This window comes from Bos grunniens, chromosome 21 (assembly GCF_055505025.1).
Source record: "Bos grunniens cultivar Pamir isolate PY7600 chromosome 21, Bosgru_T2T1.0, whole genome shotgun sequence".
NCBI lineage: Eukaryota > Metazoa > Chordata > Mammalia > Artiodactyla > Bovidae > Bos > Bos grunniens.
Genome location: NC_141185.1, coordinates 22,441,413 through 22,467,785, shown reverse-complemented (window position 1 = coordinate 22,467,785; position 26,373 = coordinate 22,441,413). Strand labels below are relative to the sequence as shown.

Below are 26,373 nucleotides of genomic sequence, written 5' to 3'. Positions count from 1 at the left end.
GACTTTGCCAAACTTGCTTATTAGTTTCAGAAGTCTTTTGATAATTCTTTGAGATTTTCTGCCCAGATAATCTGTGAATAGAGATAGTTTCAATCTGTATACCTTTTATTTCTTTTTCTTGTTTTATTCCACCAGCTAGTACTTATTGGATAACATTGAATTGAAATGATGAGAGAGAAATCCTCGTCTTATTTTCAGTTTTGGGAAGCGAGTAGCCAGTATTTATTTCACCATTAAATATTATGTTATCATATGTGTTTGGGAGATGTTATCAAATTGAGGATGTTCTCCTTCATTCCTAGTTTGCTGAATGTTTTAAAATCATGAATGGATTGGATTTTTGTCAAATGCCCGTCTGTGTCAGTTGGCATAACAACATGATTTTTACTCTGTAGCCTATTTATTAGGTGGATTATATTGATTGATTTTCAAGTGTTGAACCAGCTGTGCCTACTAGAAATAAATACCACTTGGTTATGCTGTATAATTCTTTTTAAACATTGTCAGATTCAATTTGGTAATATTTTGTTGGGGATTTTTATCTCTATATTCATGAGAAATGTTTGTCTGTGGTTTTTGTTTCTTGTACCATCTTTCTGTGCTTCTGGTATTACAGTAGTGCCGGCTTCATAGAATGAATTAACAAATATTCTCTCCTCTTCTATTTCTTTTAGGAGATGAGTATCATATCTAAGTCTGTTTCTGATGCTTGCTTTCTCTCCTCAGAGTATTTCTTCCTGCCTTTTGGTGCACCTTGGAATTTTTTGTTGGAAGCTGTACATGTTTTATTGGATAATAGAAGCTGGGGGAAATAGGCCTTCACTGTGATAATATATGTTAACATAGAGTTGGGCTGTATTTGCTCTTGTTGCTCTTGATAAAGGTACCAGACACTTTGAGTTCCTCTGGTACCCTGCTTTCATTTCCCCTCTTGACTTTACATTTCCCTAAGTCCTTCTCCTCCTAGAGAATTTGTGTCTTGCAGCTTTTCAGCTATAATCCACTGATATCACACTGAGAATCCCTGATATGATATTTTATGGGTCTGTGTTTATGGCGTGGGATACTCACAAATTTTTTTAATAGCTTTTCCTCTTTCCCCTACCTCCCTTAGATGAGACAGGAAGGCTGTCAGGGCTGGAGTCCCAGGGCTCTGAAACAAGCTCTGGTAATCTTTTATTTGGGGGAGTAGGCCTTTGTTCGGGAGAAGGCAATGGCAACCCACTCCAGTACTCTTGCCTGGAAGATCCCATGGGCGGAGGAGCCTGGTAGGCTGCAGTCCATGGGGTCGCGAAGAGTCAGGCACGACTAAGCGACTTCACTTTCACTTTTCACTTTCATGCATTGGAGAAGGAAATGGCAACCCGCTCCAGTATTCTTGCTTGGAGAATCCCAGGGACAGAGGAGCCTAGTGGGCTGCCGTCTATGGGATCGCACAGAGTTGGACACGACTGAAGCGACTTAGCAGCAGGCCTTTGTTATATAGAAGATTCTGGATGTACTTCACAAGGATTCTTTTCTTCCTACTAGAAACACAAGTGTTACTAGTTTATAGCTCCAATGGCCTCTGCTATAGCTAGGCAGATTTTGACTGTGACCCCTTGGATTTGCTGGTTTCTTCAGATTTGGTTGTGGTGGTTTGCCCTGCAAAGCTCAGTTCTTTCATGGGTTTAAGAAAAGTTATTAGCTTTTTCAGCTTGTTCAGCTTTTTCTTGTTGTAAGGATGGGGCAAAGATTCTAAGTTTTTTACATGTTATGGCTGAAACTGCTAGTCCATTCTCAATGACCTGTTAGTTTATTCTATTAACCTCTAATTTGTTGTTTCTTAATAAGGTATGGCATTTCCCTGCCATGTCTTACGCATTGTTTCATCCCTCACTTCCAGCTCCGCACTGCCCATGTACACATACTGTACTTGTCCTCTGAGGACCTCTCTGAGAATTTCTTTTCTGTCTTGGCTTTTGTTATCTCTTAGTTTTTTGTTAATTTTTTGATTCATCTTGAATTTATTTTGGTTGAAGGAGTGAGTTAGCATCTACATTTTTTGTTTTGCCCAGTGCCAGGCCATTTTTTTTTGGATAAATCTATCTTTTCCCTGATGATATAAAATACTTTTACTTTTTATATACTAAATTAAAAATATATTTGATCTCTTTCTGAACTCTCAAGTTTGTTCTATTGATCTGTCAGTTTACTCCTGTGTCAATACCAACATCTTTTTTTTTTTTTTTTTTTTGCCAAATATCAAAATGAATCCACCACAGGTATACATGTGTTCCCCATCCTGAACCCTCCTCCCTCCTCCCTCCCCATACCATCCCTCTGGGTCGTCCCAGTGCACCAGCCCCAAGCATCCAGTATCGTGCATTGAACCTGGACTGGCATCTCGTTTCATACATGATATTTTACATGTTTCAATGCCATTCTCCCAAATCTTCCCACCCTCTCCCTCTCCCACAGAGTCCATAAGACTGTTCTATACATCAGTGTCTCTTTTGCTGTCTCGTATACAGGGTTATCATTACCATCTTTCTAAATACCAACATCTTAATGTAAGTTTCATAGTGTGGTGAGAAAAATACGGTATTTTTAAAATAGTAATTCATTAATAGTATACATTATGTTAAGAATAACTGATGAACTGACATATTTATAATATTTATTTTGCTTCTCTATGAACAGGTATCTTTTTATTTTGTACAATTCATATTGTACTGTATCTCTTAGTAGAATTAAAATTTTTTTTCACATAGACCCAATATACTTCTTATATTTTTTTAACTGTTTTATCTTTTCTTTGTATTTTCTTGGCAGTAATTATTTGTATATAAGAAAGCAATCAATTTGGGGACATTAATTTTGTAACCAAAGATTTTACTGCATTATCTCTTTGTGTCTAATAGCTTTTTAGTTATGTCTCTTGGGTTTATGGTTATAAAACCATATCATTTTCAAGTAATGATAATTTTGTATTTTCCTTTCTATTTTTTGCCTCATTTATTTCTCTTGCTTAATGACAATGGCCAATCTTTTTTTAGAAAAATATTAACTAATAGAACACACTTCATTGTAATAAACTTTTTTCTTAATCACACTTATCTCATTGTCTTGTTAAACTGTAAAATCCTTGGTGTAAGGACTTTTATTCCTAATGTTTAAAATAACACAGGCATAAAAAATAGGTACTCAATAGGCAGCTATTGAATGATCTAGGCAGGATAAGATAAACTAGGCTGAGCTGAGGTACCCCACTCAAATACCTTAGCCTATATAAAGTGAGTATTCCCAAATGCCAAGTGTGTGCTGGAGATAGCTAGATTACCTCTTCATTCATCACACCCATGAAAGTCTGGTTTGAGTCCTATACCTAGAACCTATGATTTTTTTTTTTTGGGGGGGTATTTTGGAGAAGGAAATGGCAACCTACTCCAGTAAGTACTCTTGCCTGGAAAATCCCATGGACGGAGGAGCCTGGTGGGCTGCAGTCCATGGGGTCGCTAGGAGTTGGACACGACTGAGCGAATTCACTTTCACTTTTCACTTTCATGCATCGGAGAAGGAAATGGCAACCCACTCCAGTGTTCTTGCCTGGAGAATCCCAGGGATGGGGGAGCCTGGTGGGCTGCCGTCTATGTGGTCCCACAGAGTCGGACACGACTGAAGCGACTTAGCAGCAGCAGCAGCATAGTTGCTTTACAATGTTGTATTAATTTCTGCTGTATAAACAACGTGAATCAGCTATATGTATACATATATCCCCCCGTTAGATTCCACCCCCCTCTTCCTGGCGTCCCACCTATCTCACCACAGAGCACTGAACTGAGCTCCTGTGCTATACAGCAGGTTCCCATTAGCTATTGTTTTGCATATACATCAATCCCAGTCTCCCAGTTCATCCCACCCCAACCCCCACAGTGTCCACCTGTTCATCTTCTATGTCTTCGTCTCTATTCCTGCCCTGCAAATAGGTCATCTGTACCATTTTTCTAGATTCCACATATATACAGTGAAACATTACTCCGCCATAAAAAGCAATGATATTGGGTCCTTTGTAGAGACGTGATGGACCTAGAGGCTGTCATAGAGTGAAGTAAGTCAGGAAGAGAAAAACTAACATTGTACGTTAGTTCATATGTGTAGAACCTATGATTTTTGACCACAGTTGAACCTTTAACATGGACAGAGAAGCCTGGTGGACTACAACCCATGGGGTCACAAAGAGTGGGACATGACTGAGCATGCGTGCATGAACCTTCAAGGAGCTGTGTCCTTTGGGCCTGCCTCAGTTTGGCTGGAGTGAGGGAATACTCCTGCCCAAGCTCAGTCTTTTAAGCACAACTGCCCTGAAAGACAGAACTTTAAATTTTTAAAGGTGGTGTATACAGAGAAGCAGCAGATGAGAAGCCAAAGAGCTTTGCAGATTCTACCTGCCATCCTGTAGCAGAAGTCTCATGACAGCCTCACAGAAGCAGCAGGAACCTTCCAGTTTCCTGGTCTTGTGTTGTGGGTTGGAAGATGGAGGCAGAAACTTGACATTTCTATGCATAGTAAGCATCAAGATTTTTGAAGAAAACGGAGAGGCAGACTTATCTACAAGGCAGCTTTGAGAGCTCCATCAGTGGGGCCTGCCTGGAAAATGGTCAGGGAAACGGAATGTCAGCAATAGAAATGTGAAAAAGATAGCTCCTGGTTGGAATGGGAGCAGAGTGAGAAAAACAAGTGCAGTAAACAAGCCAAAGACACCTGTCTGTATTCTTGGGTTATGCGCAGGAGCCAAAGTAGTTAATGACTGCTCAAATTATGGGCAGACTTGAAACCCAAAGCCTTTGGCTTATAGACTGATGGACAAATGTCTCTGGCTCAGTGTTGGCTCCTACAACCCTAATATGGTGGCTCAAGAATATCGTGCTCTCCTTTTCAACTCTATTCCAGTAAGTCCTTTATCATGCGTCCCTATTTCAGAGAAAATTGCTTCTAACTTTTCCATTAGAAAAATGAATATTATGATGGATTTCATTTTTCCATTGAAGCTAATTGACTGTGGGCAATAATATTAAGCAAAAGCAGAGGGATGTTGTTCACAAATTGCCACAGGGAAGCAGAGATCACAGCTCATTTGAGGAACTGAGGCTTCTGATTAGGTGTGCTACTTGAGAGGCAGGTTGCTTCTCAGTGCCCAGCAACTTATCCCCAAATGGGGTTTGTGCATTTGTTTGTTCATTCATTAATCCATTCATTCTTTCATGAAAATTTTTTTGAGGTATATCATGAACAGAACTATGGATTCAAAGACGAGTAGACCATCTTCAGGCTGGAGTGGAGATCATCTTCAGGATAATGTGCTTTTCTTTATTTAGTATGTAAAAATCATTTTTGATCATGAATGTCTATGGACAACTTAAGGAAGTGATGATTCCTCTTCCCAGGAGAAGACACATAAGCCCCTAATTTTCCACACAGTTTCAGGGGATGCACAGCTATCGGATGCATGTCCATGGAGCCCCGCTGGTTGAGAACTCCACTAGGTCTACAACAGACATCAGGATCGATGGCAGAAGAGGTGAACTTCACACATGAGTGTAGTGAAGGTCATGGTCTCTGACCAAGCCTCTCTTTGACAGCTCATCCACTTTTGTAACCCATCTGTCCCTGTTTCTTTTTTCATTTGAAGTCTTAAAAGTTTCCATCTCTGTAGTAGTGTAATATTACTGAACACTGGTGAGGGTCTAGTTGAGGAGGGACACTGATTGTTTTGTAATATTGCCAGTTGGCAGGCTGTGTTTCTACAGGAGTATTCCACCCCTGGAAAGCCGATGAGATTCTGGTTGGATCCATCCACAGTCTTGCCTAGGATTCCATGACTTGTTAATGGCAGAGCCTGAACACAGAATTCCTGATTCTCAGGTCAGTGCCTTTATCACTGGCTTATTTCTTATTTTAAACCCTGTCCCATCTTTGGTTCTATCTTTTGGCCTGAAAACTCCATGTAAGGTCTGCTAGGCACTTTTTCTGAAGAAGAGATAAGAATTTATTTGACAGAGTTGTTAGACACAAATATGGAGTTAGTGAGTTATTTTCCTGATTAAAATGAATATGTTAATACAGTGTTCAACATCTCCCCATCATACACAATTTCAAAGCACCCCCAAAGTATCTCAAAAGAAGCATTTTGTCTTATTTAAGAGATAAAATTAAAAAAAAAAAATTGTGGTCCTAGATGAAAGCAATTTTTTTTCTTTTTTGGAAAAGATGGTTTTCTGAACAGAGCTTTCCTTGTTGTGATGTAGGCCACCAGTGTTGCCTAAATAGGACAGAAAAATGCAGAAGTTAGGAAGTAAATGCTGACAGACTCACAACCTCAGGGGCCAAATGGCAGTACAATGATTTCTCACATATTTTAACTTTCAAAAGACCCTAGAGAGTGCTTTTATTGCACATTTTATGGAGCCATCTGTCTTTTTACCAGAGATAGTATATGTTCAAAACTTTAAATAATATTTTTCCCCTGTGTCAAAGGACCAAAATCTTTACAAATTGTAGTCTCTATCTAGTAGGAAATTCACATGGTTCACAGTGGAAGAAAGAGTCTTGGCACAGCCCTAGAAGCTTGGTGCATCTGCTGCCATGGAAACAGCACACGGTAGGCATTTCTCGTTACATGTGTCTTCCTAGCTCAGCCAAGAATAATCAGTGCCGTAAATCATCTTAGGTGATATATATCCTTTTAGGAATTTTCCTTTGGTGTCATTTAAAGTTCATTATACTTCAATTGAGACTTTGTAAAGAGGAAGGCTTCCTCCAAATTCATATTTTGCAGCTTGAGAGGAAGAGTGAGGGGCAAGATATGAAGGAACAGCATTTTGCATGGGGTAAAGCACTATGGCAACTATGTGAAAGAAGTGGTTTAAGTCTTAAGAAAGTCTAAATATAACCACTAACTCAGACACTTATAAGTCTAAGGATATGTGAATATAAAGTACATAGGACTTGATAAAGGAAAAGCGTTTGATATAGTTGACTTTTATTTACTAGTGTTCTTACTCCTACTGCTGCTACTGCTTTTCAAGTCAGATTTATAAAACGTATTATGTGGTGTAATGGAAATGCTCCTGAATTGACTTTCACATTGTGAAAGATGCCTTAATTTCCAAAAGAATATAGGTTACCCAAGTAAGAACACAAGAAGAGAAGAATCCTCCATTTTAAGTAAACCTGCCAGCAACACTTTTTCAGGTTTTTTGGGCACACTGACAACGTCTTTTTGGAAGATTGTTAGTATTCAGGATTAGGAATAAGTATACTTATTTCTTAGAATTTGATCTAGAGAATTATGTTTGGGTCAGAGAGTAATCTAGGTGCTGTTGGTGTTTTAAGATGAGGGTAATGGTGATGATGGGGAAGTAGGGAGAGTGCCTGGGAATGATCAGTAGTTCTCAAATTTGTATGCATGAGAATCACTTGGGGTGTCTGTTAAAAATATAGATTTCTAGAAGCTAGTCCCCAGTGATTTTGATTGAGGGGTCCCATTGGTAGAGCTACCCTATGAGCACAGGCCCAGGCACTTTTGCCCCCTGCTCCCTCACTCTATTCTTCACTTACCAGCTGCCAAGATCTTGGAAGCATTGAAACTCAGCAAAAAAGGAGATCCATTGAGAACAGTCTCTAAAGGGTCAAGCAGTATCTGTATATTATATGCGTTCTGCCTATCCCCTGCCTAAACCTGGGATTCTTCCACTGGGTGAGTAGTTGTGGGCCCCACATTGGCATTGCTCATTTGGTTGATGAGGACACTTTGACAGAGTTGTTGCTGCTGAAGGAGAAGTAGAGGACAAGATGGCAGAGTAGAAGGACTTGAGCTCGCCTACTCTCACAAAAGCACCAAAATTACTAGCTGCTAACAACCATTGACGAAAAAGACTGGAACCTAGGGAAAAAGATATCCTACATCCAAAGACAAATAAGCCAGTATGAGGGGTACGGCGGGTGCTTTCATGATATAATCAAATCACATACTGATCAGATGCTGCTGCTGCTGCTGATACTAAGTCGCCTCAGTTGTGTCCGACTCTGCCTGACCCCATAGATGGCAGCCCACCAGGCTCGTCTGTCCCTGGGATTCTCCAGGCAAGAATACCGGAGTGGGTTGCCATTTCCTTCTCCAACTGACCAGGTGGGTGACCCACAAACTGGAAAATAGTTATATCACAGAGTTTCTCCCACAGGAGTGAGGGTTCTGAGTTCCACATTAGGTTCCCCAGCCTGGGGGCCTGGCATTGGGAGAAGAAGCCCCCAGAGCATTTGGTTTTGAAGGCCAGTAGGCCTGGAGGAGGGCATGGCAACCCACTCCAGTACTCTTGCCTGGAGAATCCCATGGACAGAGGAGCCTGGCAGGCTACAGTCCATGGGGTCACAAAGAGTTGGACATGACTGAAGTGACTTAGCACACATGTACGTATGCATGCATGCAGGGCTTGAGTGCAGCAGTTCCACAGGGCTGGGGGAAACAGAGACTCCACTCTTGGAGGATGCACATAAGATTTTGTTTGCACCAGGATCCAGGGCAAAGCAGTGACTCCCTAGGAGTCTGGGCTAGACCTACCTATGGGTCTTGGGGGGTCTCCCAGGGCACAGGGATCAGCTATAACTCACTATGGGGACAGGGACACTTGTGGCAGGGGCTCCAGGGCATATTCATAGGTGTGAGCTCTCCTAGAGGTCTCCATTTTGGAACTAAGACCTGGCCACACCCAACAGCCTGTAGGCTCCAGTGCCAGGCCAAACAACCATCAGGGTGGGAATGCAGCCTACCCATCAGGAAGCAGGCTGTGTAAAGTCATCCTGAGCCCACAGCCACCTCTAAACACACCCTTTGAAACAGCTTGGGCTTCCCAGGTGGCACTAGTGGTAAAGAAGCTCTCTGCCAATTCAGGAAACATAAGAGACATGGGTTTGATATCTGGATCAGGAAGATCCCCTGGTAAAGAAAATAGCAACCCATTCTAGTATTCTTGCCTGGAAAACCTCATGGAAAGAGGGGCCTGGTGGGTTACAGTCCATTAGGGTTGCAAAGAGTCAGACAGGATTGAAGAGTGACTTAGCACTGCCCATCATAGGAGCAAGACCCAGCTCTACCCACCAGTGGGCAGGCACCTTTCCAGCTCACCAGGAAGCCTGCACAAGCCCCTGGGCCAACCTCACCCACCAGGGGGCAGACATCAGAAGCAAGAGCAACTACAGTCCTGCAGCCTGCAGAATGGAGACCACAAGTTAGAGAAAATGTGATGGCAGAAAAGTATGTTCCAGATGAAGGAACGATATGAACTCCAGAAGTGTAAAGTGGAGATAGGCAATATACCTGAAAAAGAATTCAGAGTAATCAGAGTAAAGATGATCCAAGATCTCAGAAAAAGAATAGAGGCACAGACAGAGGAGATATAAGAAATATTTGCTAAAGATCTAGAAGACTTAAAGAACAAACAAGCAGAGGTGAATAATACAATAATTCAAAACAAAAATACATTAGAATGAATCAACCAATAAATAAGGCAGAGGAATGAATAAGTGAGCTGGAAGATAGATTGGTGAAATCACTGCAGCAGACCAAAATAAAGAAAAAAGAATGAAAAGAAAGGAGGACAGTCTAAGGATCCTCTGGACATTAAATACACCAAAATTCACTTTACAGGCATCTGAGAAAGAGAAGAGAGAGAGAAAAGGCCTGAGAAATATTTGAAGAGATAATATCTAAAAGCCTCCCTAACATGGGAAAGGAAATGGAGCACAGAGAATCTCAATCAGGACAAACTCAAGGAGGAACATGCCGAGATACACATTAATCAAACTGACAAAAATTAAAGACAGAAAACACGAAAAGCAACAAATAACATGCGAAGGAATCCTCTTAAGGTTATCAGCTGATTTTTCAAAAGAAACTCTATAGGCAAGAAGGGAGTGGCACAATATATTTCAAATGATGAAAGGGAAAAACTGCAACCAAGAGTACTCTACCCAGCAAGGCTCTTCAGATTTGACAGAGAAATCAAAAGCTTTACAGACAAGCAAAAGCTAAAAGAATTCAGCACCACCAAACCAGCTTTATAATAAGTGCTAAAGGAGCTTCTTTAGGCAGAAAAGAAAAGGCCACAAATAGAAACAAAATTACAAATGCAAAAGCTCACTGGTAAAAGCAAACTTACGGTAAAGGTAGGAAACCATCCACACACAAATATGATATCAAAACCAGAAATCATGAGAAGAGGAGTCAAATGCAGGATACTGGAAATGCATTTGAAACTTAGAGACCAGCAACTTAAAACAGTCTTGTATAATTACAGACTCTTGTATCAAAACCCAATGATTTTGAATGAGAAAGTAGAGAGTGGGGACCATGCAGCTGCATTGTCAAGAAGTCCCTTATCTGATTCTGATCAGCTAGCTCATGTTCCACACTGTGAAATGCTAGAGATCCCATCTTGACTTTGACTTGTAGGCTAACACTTCTAGATTCCATTCTAAATAACAATAACTTACAAAATATACTCATGGTACATAAACGTGTTTGGTTTAAAAATAAGTATAATGAACTATGATTTATATTAAAAATTCAGATGATACAACTGCAGTATAGCAATTAACATTACATTAAACATTGTAGTGTGCTGTATAAATACGCAAACTATTTTTACTAAAATTTGATAGTATATAACTAATTCCCTCCTCCCTCATAAAAATGACCGGTTTCCAAAATGTAGCTCATGAGTATCTGTGTTCATTATTCTCAGCTTGTTTATGGGTTACAACCAATAATCTCCTACTGAATATCATCCCATCCTCAACTACATGAGTCTGTATTGCAAACAAACCTAAAATTCTGCATCTTTCAGTAAAACACAAAAGCATAATGCTTTTGATCAATAACAGGCTGACAAAACTTAAATACAGTTTTTACAAAGAAGTCACATAATGTATCTACAGAAAAACTGCTAGATTAATGGTACATTGCTTGTCATGTTATCCCAGAGATGATAGGTACCTTCCTTTCCACACCTAGGCAGACATCATTCATTGATCATACTGTGTTCCCAGCTAAATTAGATGCTGCTTCAGAATCCTCTCCAACAAAGGTAGTCACTGCCAATCTTTGGGAGTTGAGGATGAAATTCTGTTTTCCATACCAGCCCCACACCAAACATAAACTAGTTCTCTCCATCACATACACACACATTCTCTCTCCACTGCCTCCACCTCTGAAGCAATCAGAAGCAAGTCATCCATATGACTCATCATAAAGTCTGGTGAAGTAAAAGTGTTAGTTGCTCAGTCATGTCTCACTCTTTGCGACCCTATGGACTGCAGCCCACCAGGCTCCTCTGTCCATGGTGATCCTCCAGGCAAGAATACTGGAGTGGGTAGCCATTCCTTCCTCTAGGGGATCTTCCTGATCCTGGAATTGAACCCAGGTCTCCTGCATTTCAGGCAGATTCTTTACTGAGCCACTGGGTAGAAGGCTCTATTTTACCATAAGTTAAATCAAGAACAAGATTTACTTGCTTGTAAAAGGAAATATGGGACTCCATGTCTCCTTTTGCTTTTCTAGAGATTCTCCCATTAGTGGCACATTTGTTCATAAGCTTTAAACAGATAGTTCATCAGTTCAGTTCAGTTCAGTCACTCAGTCGTGTCTGACTCTTAGCGACCCCATGAATCACAGCACTTATTAAGAAGACAGTGATTTCAACTCACGTATTGAAATTCACCAAAGTACTGAGGAATCAAGAAACCTAACTTTGAAGTTCCAATTTAAAATAAACCCACCAACAAAAAAACCTAGATTATTTTAGGGAAGCATCATATGTCTCAATTTAGCCATTTTAAATGCTTAGCCAGTATCTTAGTCGATTCAAGTTGCTATAAATACCACAGACTGGGTGGCTTAAGCAACAGAAATTTATTTCTTACAGTTCTAGAGACCAAATCATGGACAGATTCATTGTCTGTTGGGGGCCTGCTTTCTGTTTTACAGATGATCATCTTCCTGTCTCCCCACATGGTAGAAGGAGCAAAGGAGCTCTCTCGGGTCTCTTGTACAAGGACACTCATCTCGTTCATGAGGACTCTGCCCTCATAACCTAATCAACTTCCCAAAAGCCTCACCTCCAAATGCCAAGACATTGGGGATTAGGTTTCAAGATATGAATTTGGCTTCCCTGGTGGCTCAGATGGTAAAGCGTCTGTATGCAATACAGGAGACCTGGGTTCTATCCCTGGGTTGGGAAGATCCCCTGGAGAAGGAAATGGCAGCCCACTCCAGTATTCTTGCCCGGAAAATCCCATGGACAGCGGAGCCTGGTAGGCTGCTGTCCATGGGGTTGCAAAGAGTCAGACACGACTGAGCAACTTCACTTTGCTTTAACATCCAGTTTACAGCAGCCAAATTATTTATTTTGTATTTTCTATAGAATCTATATTTTGTTAAATTATGATGTTATATCATGTTTTAAAGTTAAAAATGAAACAATCATTTAGATAACTTACAACATTCAGAAAAATCCATAAAATCAAATTAAAATCACCTATAAAAAGACTACCCCAAAATAACCACTTTTGACACTTTGGTATATTTCTACTTATTCTATTTTCTATGTATCTTCACATGAGTGTGTCTTTTTCTTTTATTCTCCCACAATAACTGGCTAAATTGGGGCATAGAGTTTGCATCTTACTTTAAAAAATGTACTATTTAATGAAGCATTTGATTTAAAATTTGTTGTTGATTTGCTCAGTCATGTCCGACTCTTTGTGACCCCATGGACTGCAGCATGCTAGGCTTCCCTGTCCATCACCAACTCCCAGAGCTTACTTAAACTCATGTTCGTTGAGTTGGTGATGCCATCCAACCATCTCATCCATCTCATCCTCTGTTGTCCCCTTCTGCTTCTGCCTTCAATCTTTCCCAACATAAGGGTCTTTTCCAATGAGTCCATTCTTCGAATCAGCTCCAAAGTATTGGAGCTTCAGCTTCAGTGTCAGTCCTTCCAATGAATATTCAGGGTTGATTTTTCTTTAGGATGGACTGGTTTGATCTCCTTTCTGTCCAAGGGACTCTCAAGAGTTTTCTCTAGCACCAATTTAAAATTAGAGTATGAAATTAAATTATCTTTTCAAATTGTCTTTTCATGTGTCTTAGTCTGGGTCCTCTGAAGAGCAAATGCCAAGGTGTGATTAAACCTGCAAGGATTTTATTTGAAATGCCTGTGGTAGAGAAAACTGTAAAGGAGTCAGATGAGACTGGGATAGCCATCATACCTCCATGCCAGGCTGACCAAGAATAAGTCTGTTCTAGTCCTTGGTCTCTTGGTCAGTAGCGGGGGAGCAGGCCTTGGGAGGGATAGCTTCAGTGCAGGTGGAACAGTGGGTGTCAGAATGCAGCAGCCAGGTTGACCCTTGCACAATTATATTTCCTGGAATTGGAGGTCTATGACAAACATTTTCATGGTCCCCACAAGGGTCACATGATGGTCCATCATATGAATAGATTTTTTTCCTCCAATCTTTCCCAACAATTCTGCATCAGTGATTATTTTCTTAGTTGGTTTCCTGAAAATGAAGTTGCTAGATCATGGTATGAAATTTACTTATAAATATTTATCCGTGCTTATTATTTCTATGTTTTTTTCCAAATGAATTTCTAAATAAACTATGATTTATTTACTTGAATCTCAGCAATTATTTGGAAAGTATACATCATTCAATTAGTGGCTATTTTTAGGTTTCAAAATAATTTTTTAGTTTGTATTTGTTACCAGCCTATGAAAGCTATTTAAGATATTGTCATGCTTTCCTTTTCTTTCTCCCTTTAATTTTTCTTAGACTAACTTTTACCATTTTCATGAATATTATACAGAGTTTGCTGCTGCTGCTGCTAAGCAGCCCACCAGGCTCCTCTGTCCCTGGGATTCTCCAGGCAAGAATACTGGAGTGGGTCGCCATTTCCTTCTCCAACACACACACTATAAAAGAAGAGAAAAAAGGGCTTCCCTGGTGGCCCAATGGTTAAGAATTCTGAGGCTAAGTGAAAGAAGGTGAAAGGGAAAGTCACTCAGCCATGTCTGACTCTTTGCAACCCCAGGGACTATACAGTCATGGAATTCTCAAGGCCAGAATACTGGAGTGGGTAGCCTTTCCCTTCTCCAGGGGATCTTCCCAACCAAGGGATCAAACCCAGGTCCCTCCTGCATTGCAGGCAGAGTTTTACCAGCTGAGCCACAGGGGAAGCCCTATCATACTTTAAAAGAGAATCACCCATTCTGGTTAACTAAGTGTGTCTTTTGATGCTGGATTTTATGTTAGCAGCAATATCACAGGGGAATAGAGCTATCTTCACTGAAACAGAATTTTCTTTAAAACCGATTTTGAACCAAGGAAACTTAGCACTGATTTAACATGTTGTTCTGGACTACTGTGGGTTGGCCACCAAGAGCTTCTTCATTCCACTCATCAATGAAGTTCTCTGCTGGGTAGGAAAGCTGCCTTCTGTCCCCAGCCACATGCGGGCATCATCATTCTAATGAGGGTCAATTTCCATTTCTCCCACCTCTTTGCTGCATAATGTTTCACAGCAGAAATATTTGTCCTCTAATGTAACATAATTCTTCTGGTCGCGTTGATGACAAAATGCTGACTTCATGCTGAAAATGTAATTCCACATCCATCTCTCTCCTGAGAAGAGAAAGTTCTAATCATCTCATATAAAGGTATTAGCAGTGTGAACAGACCCCAAACTGCAGTGATCTGCATAGGCTTTTGACACTGGGAAATGAATTCTTCTGTAACGTGTAATTTTCTTACTTACCTAATGGAAATTTTTACTCCTTGTCAGGGAAATAGATCTCACTGTGTCTGTCTCCTCAGTGCTAACCTACAGAATCATAAAGAAGAGATGAATCAGGGGAACTGGCAGGGGTGTGGTGGCTGATCAGTGTCCTGTTAAAAGGATAACAGAACTGTCCTGTGCAATATTAACCACCCATGACACCGTTTAGTCTGATAACAGACAGCCCTGTGAATATTTAACTTTCACAATGTTTGCTTTACTGATAGTGGGTCACTTTCATATATGAAATATTGCCTATTGCTTATTATAAATTAGACCTGACTTGACCTTCAGAATTCAATATTCTTTCAACAGTGATATGTATAATTTATTAATACTATGGTAGATACATTCAAAATGTGAGAATGTTAGGATTTAAAACATCACAGGTTTGGAAAGAATCTTGATAGACCATCTAATTTATTCACTCATCTGTCTATGGAAAATCATTTGCATGCTAGGTGCTGAAGGGCATTCAGTGAAATACAAGACACTTTCTAACCCCTTATGTACTCAGGCTCCACTTTCAGGGGAAAATGAAATGACCTCATAGGAATACAAGGCAGTGCGGATTGACAGACATTGAGTCTCTTGAGTTCAGAGCAGAGTAAGAGAGATGTGGGCAGCAGGCAAAGGCCTCGTAGAGGAAGAAACAATTGGAATGGCCATGGAGAGAAGGGCAGGGTGTGGGTAGGCAGGGGAAGGGAACAGCAGGAAGCCAGACAACACCTGCTGATGACTGTAAGGACTTAGGGGACATGTTTGTAGGTCACTTAGCACCCCAGCTGGCTCAGGCCATGGTGTGACATTGAAAGTCCTGACCACTTTTTAGAACCATTGATGGCTGAGGCAGGTGGATGCCTTTTGGCGGGACATAGAGCTCCTTTGATCTAGTGATTTGTAGAAGGCCTCTGTGATATGAATACAGGCTTATTAACTATGCCTCTTCTCAAAGCACTCCATATTTTAATCAAACACACTGCTTCCTGTTCCTTGTGGCTCGGATTAATTAACTAGCATCATGTGATGTTAAGTGCAGGTGGAGATAGACAAGCAAGAACCTGAGGCCAGTACATGATGCGGCGTCACGTCTAAAAGTTAAGACTTTGATCATTAAAGTGTTAGAAAGTCATTCATGGGGCTGGGCTTTAATTGTGGGGGGGAATGTCATAATTAGATTTGCATTTTAAATGGATGACTGAGTACAGTGGCGATATCCATATCATGTGGTTGTTAAGCACCAGAATTCTGGAGACACTCTGCCAGGGTTTGGATTCCTTCTCTGATCTTATTAGCTCTGACTTTATTAACTTCTCTAAGTCTCAGTGACCTCATTGTTAGAATGAGGATCAGTTCAGTTCAGTTCAGTCGCTCAGTCGTGTCCAACTCTTTGCAACCCCATGAATCGTAGCACGCCAGGCCTCCCTGTCCATCACCATCTCCCGGAGTTCACTCAGACTCACGTCCATTGAGTCGGTGATGCCATCCAGCCATCTCATCCTCTGTCGTCCCCTTCTCTTCCTGCCCCCAATCCCTCCCAGCATCAGAGTCTTTTCCAATGAGTCAACTCTTTGCATGAGGTGGCCAAGGTACTGGAGTTTCAGCTTTAGCATCATTCCTTCCAAAGAAATCCCAGGGCTGATCTCCTTCAGAATGGACTGGTTGGATCTCCTTGCAGTCCAAGGGACTCTCAAGAGTCTTCTCCGAAGAATGAGGATAAAATCCACTTTTTGTTGTTGTTCAGTTGCTTAGTTGTGTCTGATTCTTTGGGATCCAATGCACTGCAGCACGCCAGGCTTCCCTGTCCTTCATTATCTCCTAGAGTTTGCTCAAATTCATGTCCATTGAGTTGAAGATGCCATCCAACCATCTCATCCTCTGTCACACCCTTCTCTTCTCCTCTTCCCTCAATCTTTCCCAGCATCGGGGTCTTTTCCAATGAGTCAGCTCTTCGCATCAGGTGGCCAAAGTATTGGAGCTTCAGCTTCAGCATCAGTCTTTCCAATGAATATTCAAGGTTGATTTCCTTTATGATGAACTGGTTTGATCTTCTTGCTGTCCAAGGGACTCTCAAGAGTCTTTTCCAACACCACAGTTCAAAAGCATCAATTCTTCAGTGCTCAGCCTTCTTTATGGTCCAACTCTCACTTCCGTACATGACTACTGGAAAAATTATAGCTTTGATTAGACAGACCTTTGTCGGCAAAGTCTTATAAATTCATTGGGAAGATTAAGTGAGATAATGCATGTAACATACTTAGTCCAGTAACTGGCATAGAAAGAAAGAGCATTTAGTATTATTGGCTGTTATTACTCTTCTTATCTCTTCAGGAATAGTATAAAAGATATATGACTCTACTGGCAGCTCTAAGGAAGGGACTGGAAGGCAAAGACTAGATAGAAATCCGTTGATGGCAATATTATAAGAAAGGCATTAGTTAAGGCAATAGCCTAAGGATTGAGAAGGCCCAACAAAGTTAACATCGTAATAGGAGTAAAATCAATGGACTTGGGGGTCTAAGTAAAAGTGGGGAATAAAGAAAATGGAGAAATCATGCACGATTGTAAGATTTCTAGCTGGAATCTCTTGTGGTGTGGTGCCTTGACCAAAAAGCAGAGCACAGCCTGATAGCTGAAGTGTGTTTCCAGTACCTGAAGGTCTCCTCTGGTGGCAGAGGCAAAGGACATGGGACCATGGGTTTGGAAAATTAATGTTCTGGTAACACCCCTCAACCATTGTTTGACAGTTGCTCAGTTGTGTTCTAATCTTTGTTGTCCCATGAACTGTAGCCCGCCAGGATCCTCTGCCCATGGGATTTTCCAGGCAAATATACTTGAGTGGGTTGCCATTTCCTACTTCAGAGGATTTTTGTGACCCAGGGCTTGAACCCATGTCCCCTGTGTCTCCTGCATTGGCAGGTGGATTCTTTACGACTAGTGCCACCTGGGAAGCCCATTGTGGGTAAATGCCTTGGCACCTTTGCACCACAGGTGGGGTACTCTGAGTTTTATATTCTACTCCCAGAGTTCCCCAATGGGATATGGCTCTAGGTTCCCATATTGGTAACTTGTTTGACAACTCAGCCTTTTTGGCTGCCTTTTCTTCCTGGTCTCACTGCTCTAATCCTTGAGTAGTCTTTCTTGGATCGTGATTCATATAAACTATTTGCACTGGAATTCTTATCTTGGGATTTGCCTCTGGAAGAAATAAAACTAAGAGAGAGATAGAAAAGGGTAAAGGGAAAAGGGGAATAGGAAAATAAATTCTGATTTAGACATTTTGAGGGGTACATGCCTTTGGGATAGTCGCCTAGAGATGGTCCAGAATGCAACTGAAATGAGGAAATGGAATTATTTTAATAAATAGCTGGGTTCTGATATTCTAGATTGGTGAGTAAACTGCAAAAAAGTATTGTTGAAGTTTTAGAAATGGACAGTTTGTAATTTGTGAAATTTGAAAAAGCTAATGGCAATGCAAAATGGACACAGAAATAATGTTCTTAGAAAGGTGAGAACAGAGCAAGAGGGTGATGTGATGGAGTCCAGAAGACAAAAGTGTTCAGGAAGGAAGTCTGGATGTTTTTTATTATTATTATTATTAAAGTACAAATCCTTTAGGGAAGTCCATGTTTCATCTTGGTCATGACCAAAGTGTTTCACACATAATAACAATAATAAAGTGAAAATTTTGTTGAGTAAACATTGCTTTTCTCCATCCCACTGTGAAGATAAAGGAAAAGCAGAGGTGGTGAAATTAAGGGACCAAGAGTAACTTCACAAAAATTCTCACCTACACGATCTTTTCTGTTCCTTGGTTGGTTAGTTCTCTGCCCTTGTTTGCTACAAAATGGATTCTTATTGCGAAGAAATGGGTCCTACCACGTTCCCTTAACTAGCAGTTTCTTTTCTGTGTGAGTTTATTCCCAATACAACTAAGATAAGATAATTTTGGCATTTGGAGTAAAAGTTCGATGGGGAGAAATCTTGAAGGAAGAGGAGGAAGAAAGGACAGGGAACTCCATGATACAAAAATCCAATTCTTGCTCACCCCCTTCTGCCACTACTCTTGCTCCAAAATCCTCCTTCTGTACTTTATTATTGCCTCTTAGATTGGAACAGAAGGTTGAAGCATGTTGTCATCACATTCTGGTACTGAGTCCTGATGTCCCTCGGTTTTATTCTTTCTCTGTGGTTTGAGACAGTATAGAGAAGTTACAGTTTTCAGTGCCTCATGTTACAAGTTCTTCTAAATGATAAAATATTTCCATTGAAATCTTTTCAATGACCTGTTTATTGCAGGTAGACTTAGACACAATACAATTCCTAATCACGTTAAAAAATTTCCATTGTCTTTTGAGTTATGGGGATTTAATTTGCAGGGCAAAGTGATATTTATATTGTTTCTGAAGAGGGGGGCATGCACAGACTTGTCTTAGGTTTCAAGCCTTTCCTGAGTGCCTGCTCTCCTTTAACACTTTGCTTCTTGTTTTGCAAGATTGTCCAGAGAAACTTGCTTCAGACTCTTCTACAAGGAAGAAAAAATGGCTTCTTCTTGGAAATAGAAGAGATAGACTCAGTTGTTTGCTATCAGGTCAGCCAATTTTATAAACTTTAGAAAAGCAATGTCCTTTTAAAATACATATATCATTTAAAGAATAACTTCTGATCAGCTCTTTATACTCTTCAGTGTTCAGTACCCTTAAGCATTCAGCATCCCTAAAATTGTATTCAATGCCCTGTTGCCTCCTGAAGTATCTTTTCTACATTGTCTACTACTGTACTAAGTCAATTACGAAGTTGTCTTTCCCCATTTATATAAAGCCATTAAACCAGTGTCCTGTCCTGTACAGATACAATAAGCAATCCCTGACAGTTTCCCACTTGATTATATGCTTCACTGGGTGCTTCATGATTGAAAATATTCTCCTGTGATTTCCTTTGTTTTATGCTCATGATCTCACCCCTGTAACGTAAGAAAAGATAAAGAAAGACCTGATTCAACAAGATGGCTTTTCTAGGTAGTAGCTATACCCGTCACTCCAATGAAATGCACAACATTTTGCCCTTTACCTTCAGGCTGGAGTGTTGAATCTGGGTTCTCCCCTGTGGGTTACTGAGTCTTTCATTTTCCAAGAGGTATTACTCAGCCCTTGGGTTATGATTTCTCTGGAAGCTGTTCTTCAAAGGCCAAACATCTGCTTCCACTGGCCTTCTCTGGTGTTTTGAAAAAACAAAATGACTGTTACATTTCTGTTCAGGATTATGTTTTCAACTTCCTGACCTCTTGGTTATTTGGACCAGTAATTAGCAAGCTCCTACAACCTCCATGACATGGCAGGAAGCTCTCAAACAGTTTTTGAAAAAGAATCACAGAAATGCCTTTGCTCAACCAGATGTTATTTATTGGATGCAGAAATAACTTTGAACTGTAGTCAGACCAATGGATGCTTTGAAATGAAGGTTTTGCTTGAATTCTTGTTCTTATGTGATTTAACTACCAATGCTTGACTTTTAAAAATCTTATAGTTGTGTTATTGCCATGAAGTGATAATTATGGGCAGCCAGGTTGACCACATGAGAAAGAAGGAACCTATTTTGTTCAGCATTCACCTTTTCTTCCATCTCTCAAATTCTTTCTCTAGAATATCAGGAGAAAATATAATTGTTAGGCTAATTTATTTTGCTTAAAGGTTTAGGTCTGCTAAAATAAAGTTGCTTCAAGAAGAAGTAACAATTTAAGACTTATTTATTAACCACTGGTTAATTAATCACCTTGTATATAATACTATGAATATAAAAATGTTAGAAATAGGACTGAACACAGAGATCAATCTTGTTCGATTTCCTTATTTCATAGACAAAGAGAATGAGGCACAGAGTTGAGGTGATTTCTCTTAATACTGACTCCTTCTGTTAGAACTGGCACCAGAACACAGGTCTTAGTCCAGCTCTCTTTCTTTCTGATGAAATTCTTCCACAAGAACATGTTTTTGTTAGAAAAGGTAAAATGTTAAGGTGCTAGGGGAAAAAAGGGCAGCTTGAGGGGCAAAGGTAGGGTGTTGTGAGACAAAACCAAAGAAGCTTGGATTGTACTGATTGAATACTGGAAAACATGGGAAACACAACTTAAAGATTTCAAGTTGGAAAAAGGCTGGTATCAGTGATGAATCTTATAAATATTGGCTTAAAATACAGCAGCACTTGGTGAAAAGTTGAATATCAAGGATGAAGGAAAGAGAAAAGTAAATTGTGATCACAGGGTGACCTTTTCAGACTTTGGCACCTACCCTACCCTTTGGCTTATTTGTCACTCTCCTTGGATGGACTGGGGGCATGTTGGGGTGAGGATTATACACCATTTCTATGGACCCAGAACATATCACAGAGGCAAATATTGGGGGTTCAGTAGAATAACTTGTACCCCAGTGTCTGGGAAGACAGTAATATTATAAACAAAAAATGCGGGCTTTAGAAGTGGAAGGAATGCCATTTAGAAATTCTGTGTTTATGGAAATGGCAGGAACCTTATATAGAAAGACCTTAACTATGGTTCGAAATACTGGGTCTTGGATGAAATGTCAGGCCCAATGATAAAGAGTTGTGAACTGGCAGGGTGGAGTTCAAGTTGAGTTTTGAGATTGGATGGAATCTCTGAGAATGGGGAATTAGGGAGGAAAAAGCAGGAAGTTTAACTATAAACTGTCAGTTCCCATAAGAGTGCTGTCTGAAAAAAGAAATTATATGTAAATCCACTGTTCATTATTGAGTTTAGGAGTTTCTGTTTGCCCAGCAATGGTAAACAATTCCCTAGTTTATTTGATATATTTTTTTCTCTTTATTTCTACTCTCAAAAAGCAGAGGATAGCATCTCAACTGGGTCAAAAGGAGAACAGGGAGGGTCAGGTGGCTTAGTTTCCTTGCTATTCTGAGGCTCATTAATGTTGAGGCATTAATGCTAAGGAGAAGACTTGGAGATTAATGGAGCAAAGATGAAAGAGGAAAAAGTGCAAAACCTAAGAAAGCAAGACAAAGTTTCAAAAGAAGCCTTCTCAGCCAGAATAATGTGGAATTGTGCATGAGGAATGAAATTTTTATTATTATTTTTTGTTCCTGATATATGAAGACAGAATAAGGCCAATAGAGTGCATGAGAGGGCAGATTATGGAAAAATGTGATTGGAATGTTTGAAAGCTCAAATTATCTTTTCATTACTGCATCGTAAAAAGACAAATATTTCAGAGACTGAAATATGTTCTGTGTTTTTTTTTTTCTGGGGAATTATATTGTTAAAAGTCCATTATATCTTCTTTTGTGATATTAATGTACTTGGTTGGCCTGGTGAATCATGGCCAAAGACTTTTCAGCACAAATCAAAAAGCATTTAATGAAGATTATAGCTGAGTAGTGCAAGAGGGCAGAAGAGCGATGGCCTTGAGCTGTATGAATGTCTCTCAAATCCATGAGTGGTTTGACTCACCTGGAGCCCAGATCAGCCTTAGGGTCTGTAATATGACTAATACGACATAATGAAAAGTGTTATATAGTATTATGTAGCATGGATTGGGTGATGAGAGATGTAGCTGGGGAGATCACCAGTGATCTGGTTATCAGGCCTTGCCTGTAAGTCTGTTTAAGGAATTTGGACTTTCTTGAGGAAGTAAAGTGATGTGCTCTCCATTTTAGACATCTCTGTCTGGCTGAAGTATGGTGATTGGATTGTTACAAACTTTGGTGGAAGACAAATAGTGCAGGTGAGAGCCCTAAGATAAAAGCAATGGAGTGGAGAGAAGTGGGTAGATTTACGAGTTATGTAGAATGACAGGGATGATGGATTAGGTGTAAGAGGGAGCATCAAGAATGACTCTTAGACCCTCCTTGACTTGAGTGGCTGGGTAGATGAAAGTGTGGCTCACTTTACATTCCCACTAACAGTCTACAAGTGTTCCAACTTCTTCATATCTTTGCCAACACTTGTTATTTTTTTAAAAAAACTAATAGCCATCTTAATGGTGTAAGATAGTATCTCACTGTGGTTCTGGGATGTGTTTTGATATGAGGTCTTGTGGGCGATACTGGTGAATGAAAAGGAATCTTTGTGTTCTTTATGTGCAGTTTAAATAACAAGAGAAAAAGCAAGATGGTGATGACATAGCCTTTGAATCTCCCTAAATTCCCCTCAAAAATTAGGAAAAAGGTAAATAAACACCACCACTACTACAAATAACAAAAAAGACAGACGCCTCTGTAAAAAATGAAGAGTGAAACACTCCATAAAGCCCTAAAACCAAACAGCAAACCAATAATAACAATAAGAATTATGCCATATAAGCAACTGTGTGATAGAAGAGCAGAGAAGACACAGGGAGCAGTCAGAAATTAACATGTTCCCTTTTAGGGTGTGAAGCTCCATAGGCTTCTCTGAGAATGACAGCTAAATTTGGGGGCTTTGGCACAAAGAAATGTTTCAAGAAGAATGGACTACATATATAAGATGCAGTATAAATTTGCTGATGGACTGATTAGTAGTAAAGTAAAATTGCATTTCAAATTTGATTCTGGGGAGAAGGAGGGGAGGGAATATTAAAGTTAACCAGCTATTTTTACTGTTTTTCCTACTAGGGAACCAACAGAAAGCATCCTAAAGAGAGAGGACTAATGAAACTACATATATGTGTGTGTGTGTGTGTGTGTGTGTATGTATAATATGGGCTTTCCTGGTAGTTCAGATGGTAAAGAACCTGCCTGCAATGCAGGAGATCTGGGTTCAATCCCCAAGTTGGGAAGATCCTCTTAAGAAGGGAATACAAATACACACACACATATATATACATACATATGTATATTTGTATGTTTTCTTATAGGAAAATCATGCATTTTTCTCATCCAACTTAGCTCTGAAAGCACAGAAAAGTGAGTTCTGCATTACAAGATCAGTTGCACCTTTCTTTCTTACCATAGAGGATGCATAGACATTCCCCTGATCTTTAATTTGTTTTGGTTAGTGGGTGACATGGAATAATGACACCTCACTCTCAAGATGTCTATGTGATAATCCCTGGCACCTGCAAACATGTTAGGCTACATGGCAAAGGGAAATTAAGGTTGAAGATGGAATTTAGGTTGCTAATAAGTTGACCTTAAGATAGGAAGATTGTCATGAAGTATTGAGGTGGAGCCAATGTGATTACAGGTGTCCTTAAAAGGGGATGACAGAGGCTAAAAAGAACCAGAGAGGTGGCAACCTGAGAAAGACCTGGCCTGATGGGTCGCTGGCTTTGAAGATGGAAAAGGAGGGCCACAAGCCAAGGAATATGGGCAGCCTCTAGCAGCTGGTAACAGGAGGAACTGGATTCTCTTCTAGAGGCTCCAGATAGGATTACAGCCCTGCCAATGTTTTGCCTTTAGCTTAGCAAGGCCCGTTTTGGCTAAGATAATAAATTTGTGTCATTTTAAGTTCTACATTTATGGTGGCCTGTTATAGCAGCCATAGAAAAATAACACAGTTAGTTTAGATGTAAATTCTTCTTCATAGAGTTTATGTTAGATGTTGGTATGTTAGTGCTCAAAAATCTATCCTACCTTCTTTGTTCTGCAGTGGGTATCAAACTTTTGGCTTTAGTCCATATGATCCATGTGATCTTTTTATGTTACAACCAAGGACATACACACCTCTGAAATAAAAGACTTTGTAAAACAATCTTCCATTACTACATAGGAATGTATTCTATTCCATTTCATTAAAAATCTATTTATTTCATGGCCCATTAAATACATTGATTTTATGACTTACAAGTAATTTGCAATGTAGAATTTGAAAATGCTCTTCTAATATGCCTTTCTGCCTGGTAAAACAACTAGAATGCTAAAATTTTCATTTCCTGAACTCCTTTGATAAGGATATATATATGATAAGATTTGACCAATCAAATGCACTTACATGAAATTAGAGGCTACATTTCAACTTTCCCTCCTCTTGTTTTCTTCTGGAAAACAGAGTTGTGGAGACACTGGATTAACCTATAGTGGAATTTTCCTGTCCAATCATTAGCTTTGTAGGCATTGAGAGGTAGGGCTTGGAGCATCACTAAGACATTCGTGAAGTCAGAATCCCCAGGGGCAGCTCTCTGATTGCTCCATTTCCTGGTCGTGCTCTTGGCAGGTCAGTTCTGAAGTGGTTTGATGGGAGTCATTACTCAAAGTCCAACCTAGAGCTCTGCCATTGATTTTATAAGTACCTGAATCTCTTTTCTTCAACTGCTTTCTTTGGAAAGCAATTTCTGTTTTCTGTAGAGCAACCCTGACTGGGATGGTATTTTAACCCGATGGATATAATCGGACTTCCCTGGTGGATATAATCAGTGAGATCTCTTTAAGACACATGGGCAAATCACAGCTACAGAACCTGTGTGGGACTGGACCTGAGGGCAAACAAACACAGGGAGCAGTCGTATCAGGGGCTTCCCAGGTGCTGCTAGTGGTAGAGAACCCAGCTGCCAGTGGAGGAGACTTAAGAGCTACAGCTTTGATCCCTGGATAGGGGAGAGTCCCCTGGAGGAGGACATGGGAACCCACTCCAGTATTCTTGTCTGGAGAATCCCCCCAGGTTCCTGTGCAATATTGCTCTTTACAGCATCGGACTTTACTTCCATCACCAGTCATATCCACAACTGGGTGTTGTTTTTGCTTTGGCTCCATCTCTTCATTCTTTCTGGAGTTCTCTTTCCATTGATCTCCAGTATCATATTGTTCACCTATGGGAACCTGGAATGTTAGGTCCATTAATCAAAGCAAACTGGAAGTGGTCAAACAGAAGATGGCAAGAGTGAACTTTGACATTTTAAGAATCAGTGAACTAAACTGGACTGGAATGGGTGAATTTAACTCAGATGACCATTATATCTACTACTGTGGGCAGGAACCCCTTAGAAGAAATGGAGGAGCCATCGTAGTAAACAAAAGAGTCCAAAATGCAGTACTTGGATGCAGTCTCAAAAACGACAGAATCTCTGTTTGTTTCCAAGGCTAACCATTCAATATTATGGTAATCCAAGTCTATGCCCCGGCCAGTAATGCTGAAGAAGCTGAAGTTGAATGGTTCTATGAAGACCTACAAGACCTTCTAGAACTAACACCCCAAAAAGATGTCCTTTTCATTATAGGACATTGGAATGCAAAAGTAGGAAGTCAAGAGATACCTGGAGTAACAGGCTAATTTGGCCTTGGAATACAAAATGAAGCAGGTCAAAGGCCAACAGAGTTTTGCCAAGAGAATGTCCTGGTTATAGCAAATACCTTCTTCCAACAACACAAGAGAAGACTCTACACATGGACATCACCAGATGGTCAATACCAAAATCAGACTGATTATATTCTTTGCAGCCAAAGATGGAGAAGCTATATACAGTCAGCAAAAACAAGACCAGGAGCTGACTGTGGCTCAGATCATGAATCTTATTGCAAAATTCAGACTTAAATTGAAGAAAGTAGGGAAAACCACTATA

The 26,373-nt window shown here is 40.2% G+C and overlaps 1 long non-coding RNA gene across 3 annotated transcripts in view; it reads left to right on the top strand.

The window, feature by feature from the left end:
- LOC147349220 (uncharacterized) overlaps positions 1-26,373 on the top strand; it is a 168,817-nt gene that overhangs the window by 59,934 nt on the left and 82,510 nt on the right. The window contains exon 4 of one of the 3 annotated variants that reach the window (XR_015149704.1): positions 19,368-19,463. The exons of the other annotated variants lie outside the window; for them this stretch is intronic. This is a non-coding gene — a long non-coding RNA (uncharacterized LOC147349220). The remainder of the gene's footprint in view (positions 1-19,367; positions 19,464-26,373) is intronic. 3 annotated transcript variants of the gene reach the window in all.